The sequence below is a fragment of the Hyperolius riggenbachi genome, chromosome 1 (assembly GCF_040937935.1).
Source record: "Hyperolius riggenbachi isolate aHypRig1 chromosome 1, aHypRig1.pri, whole genome shotgun sequence".
Taxonomy (NCBI): domain Eukaryota; kingdom Metazoa; phylum Chordata; class Amphibia; order Anura; family Hyperoliidae; genus Hyperolius; species Hyperolius riggenbachi.
The window spans coordinates 454,990,578-454,999,134 of record NC_090646.1 but is presented as its reverse complement, the minus strand read 5'-3'; the positions used below and the strand labels follow the sequence as shown (position 1 = coordinate 454,999,134).

Genomic DNA, 8,557 nt, shown 5'->3' with positions numbered 1-8,557 from the left:
ATTAAACCTACATTTTTGCTTTTTAAAACGGAAAATAAAACTGTGAGGTTCTAAAAAACGAATACATTTTTCAGGAGTAGGATGAAAGAAATTGTTTATCTTCACAGTTTATTTGCAACTTGGATTTTCAATAATGTTCATGTATGAGTTAAAACGTTTGTATGAAGTTTTAAATTGCTGTTGCCACTTTGCGATAGATAAATTGACTTTTGGGTTGCAGTTTGGGCACTCGGCCTCCAAAAGTTTCGCCACCACTGTCCTAATCTAATGTCCCACATTGCTAAGTAAACGAAAATTTGTCGCCACCCATGGCCACACCCACATTCTGGTCCATGGCCGCACCCATTTTTGGGGGCGGCGCGTACGTGCGCCGCACAACATAACCCTCAGGTTTTTCGGCACACACATCTTCTCTAAAATTTGCGGCGCACCACTTCTTCCCTGCCTTTTTGCACCCCCCCCCTGGAAAATTTTGTGCGGACGCCCATGGCTATGAACTGGCACAAAGTCTATAGACGCCGCGGCCAGTTCATGGAATCCATTCAATTATATATTTGATGCTTGCTGTCACAGGATCTTCTCTGTCAGTCCAATCACACATGAAATGAAATGATGTAGTTATTATGGCTAGCAATGTCAGCAGTTATAGGTGGCACTAGTCATCGTTGATCCCTAGTATCTGCCCGAAGTCATAGTTGGTTGCTTCCCACAATTTTTGAAAACTGTCATTATGAATAATATTATAATCGTTTACATTATGCTGTAAGTAAGAAGATTCTTAATTAATGAAGGTATAATACAGTGGTCATTAATACTGTAATATTTCTTTTCCAGGAATTTACAAGAGGCCAGTATGACCTCACCACCCCGAGGGAGAAAAGGGACGTGGTGAGAAGGGTGCAGGGGATCCTGAGGGCCGAGTACCGGCGGGACCTCACCACCAAGCAGGTCCAAATGTTATGGAGCGACCTTAAGAGGAGGGACCAGGACTTGCTCAGGCGGGTGGTTGCCCAAATAGGATGTAAGTCAGCAAACTATTAGTTTATGTATGTCTATTTTGGGTTTTATATGCTGTATGTATTTATCCTAAAAAATAATTCCATGGGCTGAATACTATAGAGTTGTGCAGTATGTACAGTTAAAGTATATATCCGTAAGGTATTCACAGTGCAGCACTTTTCCCACATTTTGTTTTGTTAGGGGCTTATTCCAAAATGGGTTAAAACATATTATTTTGTGCTCCTGTGTGGGCATAGTGATGATATTTGTGCAATATGTACTGAGTATACTGCATTCATGCAAATAAAGTTATTAAAAAAAATGGGCCCCTAGGCTTAACATTGGTTTTTGATAACCACTGATGATCAATTAACTTATTTTTTTTTTTAGAAAAATTTGATAGGTGCTGTCGTCCATCTGGACCCTATATCCTCTCCAGGCCCTAGGCAAGTGGCTAGGTTTGCCTTGTGGATGGTCCGGCTTTGTTGCACAGCAATTTTTTTTAAAGATCTCTCCAGAGCTATTCAATCGTATTGAAGCCTAAGCTCTTGCTGGGCCACTCAAGAACATACACAGAGTTGTCTCGGAGCCACACCATTGATATCTTGACTGTGTGCCCAGGGTCGTATTCCTACTACAAGATGAACCATTGCCCCAGTCTGCGTTCCAAGTGCTCTCTTTAAAGTGATCCTTAAGCCTGTAAAAAAAAAAGAAAAAGATTTTGACTCAACTGTGGCTTCCCTGAGCCCCCTGCAGTCGATCGGTGCCCTCGCCGCCTCGCTCAGATCCTCCTGGACCCCACGGCGACCACTTCCGGTTTCGCTGTCAGGAACCGACAGGCATTGGGAACGCGAGTGATTCTTCGTGTTCCCAGCAAAAATATCGCCCCCTATGCTACTATTACGTCCCGGAGGCCGCAATAGCCGCAAAGGATCACTTTAAAGCCTATCCTAGTTTTATTTTACTGTATTGAAGAGTCATATTCTTTCATGTATAATAAATACATTAAAGGAATAAGAATATGATTTTTTGTTCTGTGTTTAGAGTAAGGTCCTTATCAAAGTTCACTTGAAAATAGAAATAAAAGTAATTGTAGTTCAAACAATAAAGTTATTACTTTTTATCCATTTTATCATATATTTTGATTAAATTGTATTATTCATTACTCCTTACTACAGCTGCAAGTGGTACCCGCACTGCCCGGCCCCGGGGATCCTCTGCACCCAGGCCTTCTTCCTCAAGAGCCTCCTCACCTGGCCCCAGCCATCATAGCCAGAGGGCTTATCTGCTTAGAGCCAGGACACCGCTTTATGGTAAAATTCTCTTACTGTATGATTAACATTGCATACTATGGAAAAGCAAGTAAATGCTATGTTATATGTATTACATTACAGGTTCTTAATTTTAGGGATGATCAATGAGATTGAAATATGTACAAGTTGATGGATTGCTGGGTTTACCTATTTTGCACATTTTTTTCTACAGTTCCTCTATCAACATATACGAGGCTGAGGGGCCAGGTGAGGAGGCTGACGAAGACGAAGAGGAGGCATGAGCAGGAAATCCGCTTACTGAAGCAGCAGATGCTTGAAATGCGTCAGCATATGGCGAATGTGGAGGAGGAGGTCCGCCAGTTGAAGGGGACAGGGGGTAGGCGGTAGGGTGGACTGAGGGGTTTTTTTTTTGTTGTTTTTTTTTTGTTGTTGTTGTTGAAGATTTTTACTGCTGGCAGGTGATGTAGCTGCTGCATGGTTTTTTGGCAGTTGGAAACAGCTCTAAACAGCTATTTTCCACAATGCAGCAAGGTTCACAGGCCTGGTGTTTCACAGCATCAGAACTTTGTGTCTCTTATACAAGCCTCATTTTTAGCTGTACAGAAGAAAACTGCCCGGGCATTTTGCCCCTGAATCCGGGCAAAGCATGATGGGATTTCTGAGGTTGTTGTTCTCGTTCTGCTGTTTTGGTTCAATTTTTTTTTTTTTTTTACATTTTGAATTTGACATTTGAAGCCTAGGGTGTGCAGCTGGGAGGGGTGATCAGGACACAGGACAGTTGGAACTGTGTCTCCTGCTCCCTGTCACCTCCTTTCAACCAAAAAGATGGCTGCCCCCATGACAAAGATGGCTGTCCCCATGAATCACAAACATTTGACTGTTCTTTTAAAACAGGGTGGGTAAGAGATTATATTACCTATCTATTCTAATTAACATAACTAATGTAACTTAATGACAGTATATTTGTTTAGGCTGAAGTTCCCCTTTAAAAAAAAAAAAAAAAAGAAAAGAAAAACTTTTCACAAAAAAATAAATTTTTTTCTTAAAAAAGGATAAGTTTCTTCTCTTTTGTTGTACGATCTCTGACACTGACACATTGTGTTGGACTAAATAATCGCAAAATAAATGCAATGACATTGTTAATACAATGCATTTCAAAAACATATATTTATGCAGAATACTTAGTTGTATGTGTCACATTGCTTGTGTGATGCGATCCCTTAATTTTGTAGATCTTCTTCTGTGTCCAACACAAAGCACCAGTGTGCAAAATAGACATTTAAAGTGTAAAGAGTATATGTAGCAATTATTCATTGCTTTTTAGTTCTCTTTTACAGCGCATGCAGGTTCAGGCTACTCTACTTTCTTCCTCCCCTCCTCTCTGTGGCACGCGTCATAGTGCACGGAACTATGATGCGATGCAGAGAGTCGGAAAATAATTCGAGGAGACAGAGACTGCGCATGCGCTGTAAGGACCCACAGACATCATTTTTCATGTTTCAGCTCTACTTTCTGTAGGAGCCATGTTTTCAATAGCATTGAGAGTGGGCATACCGGGATGGAGAGGGATTAAGAGAGGAAGTGTATACACTTCATATACACTTGGGTATACTTAAAGGGACTCCAAGATCAAATTAAACGCAAAATGTGAACTTACCCGGGCTTTGCTGTAGCCCAGTGCTGGTCTGTAGTTCCCACGACGTACCTCCGGGTCTTCTCCCAATGCCTCTTCAGAAATGGTTGGCCGGCGGATCCTGGCGACACTCGGGCCGATTGTCGGGCTCCTTCTTCCGCATACATCACGCGTAACGTCATTACGGCGTCCGGCGTCACAGTACGGCGCATGCGTGGTTTAATCGCGCATGCGCCGTACTGTCACGCCGGCCACCGTGATGACGCGAGGCGGCCGGCGTAATGACGTTACGCGTGATGTATGCGGAAGAAGGAGCCCGACACTCGGCCCGAGTGTCGCCAGGATCCGCCGGCCAACTACAGACCAACACTGGGCTACAGCAAAGCCCGGGTAAGTTCACATTTTGCGTTTAATTTGATCTTGAAGTCCCTTTAAAAACATACCCTGTGCCCCTGCTCAGTGTCCCTTTCAGGGGTTCTTTCTTTAGGGTGGGGGAGAAGAATTTGGGCCTGGTTTGCAGGCATTACAAAATACTTACCGAGCCTCCAGCGGCGTTTTGTAGCCTTCCTGAAGCTCCTAGCATGCTCCTATTGGCTTTCCGACGTACTCTGTTCACGGCAGCAGGCGTATCACTCGACTCTAGGCAGGTCAGGTAACACGCCGGCTTCCATGCAAGGAGGATTGCAGAAAGCCGCTAGGAGTTTCAGGAGGGCTGAAAGATTTTGCTGGAGGTTTCAGTGAATATTTTGGAGCAGGTTTGCGTTTTTTTCTGCTGGTGGTTCAAGTAAGCAACCGACAAGCACATGAATACGGCTTCAAGTGATCACAGCTGGTGGATATTGGGGACATATGTATATACAGTATATGTATAAATAAAATATATATATATATATATAGATATATATATATATATATATATATATATATGCATCTGATAATAAATCTCCATGCATGTATATCTGATACACATATAAATAGAGGTAGCCAGACCTCTCCATCCAGTTAAATATAGGTAGCCAGACCTAATCCCCCACCCTCCCAAGTAATTCATAGGTACCCAGACCTCTCCCATCTCCCCCCAGTAATTCATAGGTAGCCAGACCTCTCCCCTCTCCCCCCAGTAATTCATAGGTAGCCAGACCTCTCCCCTTTCCCCCCAGTAATTCATAGGTAGCCAGACCTCTCGCCTCTCCCCTCCCCCCCAGTGATTCATAGGTAGCCAGACCTCTACCCTCTCCCCCCAGTAATTCATAGGTACCCAGACCTCTCCCCTCTCCCCCCAGTAATTCATAGGTAGCCAGACCTCTCCCCTCTCCCCCCAGTAATCCATAGTTAACCAGACCTGAACCCCTTCCACCCTCCCCCCAGTAAATCATAGGTAACCAGACCTGAACCCCTTCCACCCTCCCCCCAGTAGTTCATAGGTAGCCAGACCTCTCCTCTTCCCCCCAGTAATCCATAGGTAACCAGACCTGAACCCCTTCCACCCTCCCCCCAGTAAATCATAGGTAACCAGACCTCTCCTCTTCCCCCCAGTAATCCATAGGTAACCAGACCTGAACCCCTTCCACCCTCCCCCCAGTAAATCATAGGTAACCAGACCTGAACCCCTTCCACCCTCCCCCCAGAAATTCATAGGTAACCAGACCTGAACCCCTTCCACCCTCCCCCCAATAATTCATAGGTAACCAGACCTGAACCCCTTCCACCCTCCCCCCAGTAGTTCATAGGTAGCCAGACCTCTCCTCTTCCCCCCAGTAATCCATAGGTAACCAGACCTGAACCCCTTCCACCCTCCCCCCAGTAAATCATAGGTAACCAGATCTGAACCCCTTCCACCCTCCCCCCAGTAGTTCATAGGTAGCCAGACCTCTCCTCTTCCCCCCAGTAATCCATAGGTAACCAGACCTGAACCCCTTCCACCCTCCCCCCAATAATTCATAGGTAACCAGACCTGAACCCCTTCCACCCTGTCCCCAGTAAATCATAGGTAACCAGACCTGAACCCCTTCCACCCTCCCCCCAGTAGTTCATAGGTAGCCAGACCTCTCCTCTTCCCCCCAGTAATCCATAGGTAACCAGACCTGAACCCCTTCCACCCTCCCCCCAGTAAATCATAGGTAACCAGACCTGAACCCCTTCCACCCTCCCCCCAGAAATTCATAGGTAACCAGACCTGAACCCCTTCCACCCTCCCCCCAATAATTCATAGGTAACCAGACCTGAACCCCTTCCACCCTCCCCCCAGTAGTTCATAGGTAGCCAGACCTCTCCTCTTCCCCCCAGTAATCCATAGGTAACCAGACCTGAACCCCTTCCACCCTCCCCCCAGTAAATCATAGGTAACCAGACCTGAACCCCTTCCACCCTCCCCCCAGTAGTTCATAGGTAGCCAGACCTCTCCTCTTCCCCCCAGTAATCCATAGGTAACCAGACCTGAACCCCTTCCACCCTCCCCCCAATAATTCATAGGTAACCAGACCTGAACCCCTTCCACCCTGTCCCCAGTAAATCATAGGTAACCAGACCTGAACCCCTTCCACCCTCCCCCCAGTAGTTCATAGGTAGCCAGACCTCTCCTCTTCCCCCCAGTAATCCATAGGTAACCAGACCTGAACCCCTTCCACCCTCCCCCCAGTAAATCATAGGTAACCAGACCTGAACCCCTTCCACCCTCCCCCCAGAAATTCATAGGTAACCAGACCTGAACCCCTTCCACCCTCCCCCCAATAATTCATAGGTAACCAGACCTGAACCCCTTCCACCCTCCCCCCAGTAGTTCATAGGTAGCCAGACCTCTCCTCTTCCCCCCAGTAATCCATAGGTAACCAGACCTGAACCCCTTCCACCCTCCCCCCAGAAATTCATAGGTAACCAGACCTGAACCCCTTCCACCCTCCCCCCAATAATTCATAGGTAACCAGACCTGAACCCCTTCCACCCTCCCCCCAATAATTCATAGGTAACCAGACCTGAACCCCTTCCACCCTCCCCCCAGGAAATCATAGGTAACCAGACCTGAACCCCTTCCACCCTCCCCCCAGAAATTCATAGGTAACCAGACCTGAACCCCTTCCACCCTCCCCACAGTAGTTCATAGGTAGCCAGACCTCTCCTCTTCCCCCCAGTAATCCATAGGTAACCAGACCTGAACCCCTTCCACCCTCCCCCCAGAAATTCAGTTTCAGTATATTTTATTTTTTTTGGGAGTGCTCCATGACAGTGGGAACACTACTATCTATAATCAAAAGAAGGTGGTACATTATAATAAAAAGTGTGGAGTACCCTAACGGTGGGGACACCCAAGAAATTGAACAGGAACAGGTGAGTTTTTTTTTTTTTTTTTTTTTTTTTTTGTGTGGAGTGCTCCCTGACAGTGGGAACACTGCTATCTATAATCAAAAGAAGGTGGTACATTATAATAAAAAGTGTGGAGTACCCTAACGGTCTGGACACCCAAGAAATTGAACAGGAACAGGTGAGTTTTTTTTTTTTTTTTTTGTGTGGAGTGCTCCCTGACAGTGGGAACACTGCTATCTATAATCAAAAGAAGGTGGTACATTATAATAAAAAGTGTGTGGAGTACCCTAACGGTGGGGACACCCAAGAAATTGAACAGGAACAGGTGAGTTTTTTTTTTTTTTTTTTGTGTGGAGTGCTCCCTGACAGTGGGAACACTGCTATCTATAATCAAAAGAAGGTGGTACATTATAATAAAAAGTGTGGAGTACCCTAACGGTGGGGACACCCAAGAAATTGAACAGGAACAGGTGAGTTTTTTGTTTTTGTTTTTTTTTTTTTTGTGTGGAGTGCTCCCTGACAGTGGGAACACTGCTATCTATAATCAAAAGAAGGTGGTACATTATAATAAAAAGTGTGGAGTACCCTAACGGTGGGGACACCCAAGAAATTGAACAGGAACAGGTGAGTTTTTTTTTTTTTTTTTTGTGTGGAGTGCTCCCTGACAGTGGGAACACTGCTATCTATAATCAAAAGAAGGTGGTACATTATAATAAAAAGTGTGGAGTACCCTAACGGTGGGGACACCCAGTAAATCATAGGTAACCAGACCTGAACCCCTTCCACCCTCCCCACAGTAGTTCATAGGTAGCCAGACCTCTCCTCTTCCCCCCAGTAATCCATAACCCTAACGGTGGGGACACCCAAGAAATTGAACAGGAACAGGTGAGTTTTTTTTTTTTGTTTTTTTTTTTTTGTGTGGAGTGCTCCCTGACAGTGGGAACACTGCTATCTATAATCAAAAGAAGGTGGTACATTATAATAAAAAGTGTGGAGTACCCTAACGGTGGGGACACCCAAGAAATTGAACAGGAACAGGTGATTTTTTTTTTTTTTTTTTGTGTGGAGTGCTCCCTGACAGTGGGAACACTGCTATCTATAATCAAAAGAAGGTGGTACATTATAATAAAAAGTGTGGAGTACCCTAACGGTGGGGACACCCAAGAAATTGAACAGGAACAGGTGAGTTTTTTTTTTTTTTTTTTTTTTTTTTGTGTGGAGTGCTCCCTGACAGTGGGAACACTGCTATCTATAATCAAAAGAAGGTGGTACATTATAATAAAAAGTGTGGAGTACCCTAACGGTGGGGACACCCAAGAAATTGAACAGGAACAGGTGAGTTTTTTTTTTT

At 45.1% G+C, this 8,557-nt stretch overlaps 1 long non-coding RNA gene across 1 annotated transcript; it reads left to right on the top strand.

Moving 5' to 3' along the window:
* Positions 1–839: 839 nt before the first annotated feature.
* LOC137553830 (uncharacterized) lies at positions 840–2,627 on the top strand. Its single transcript, XR_011027296.1, has 3 exons — positions 840–1,021; positions 2,178–2,312; positions 2,485–2,627. It is a non-coding gene; the product is annotated as an uncharacterized lncRNA (long non-coding RNA).
* Positions 2,628–8,557: the final 5,930 nt, after the last annotated feature.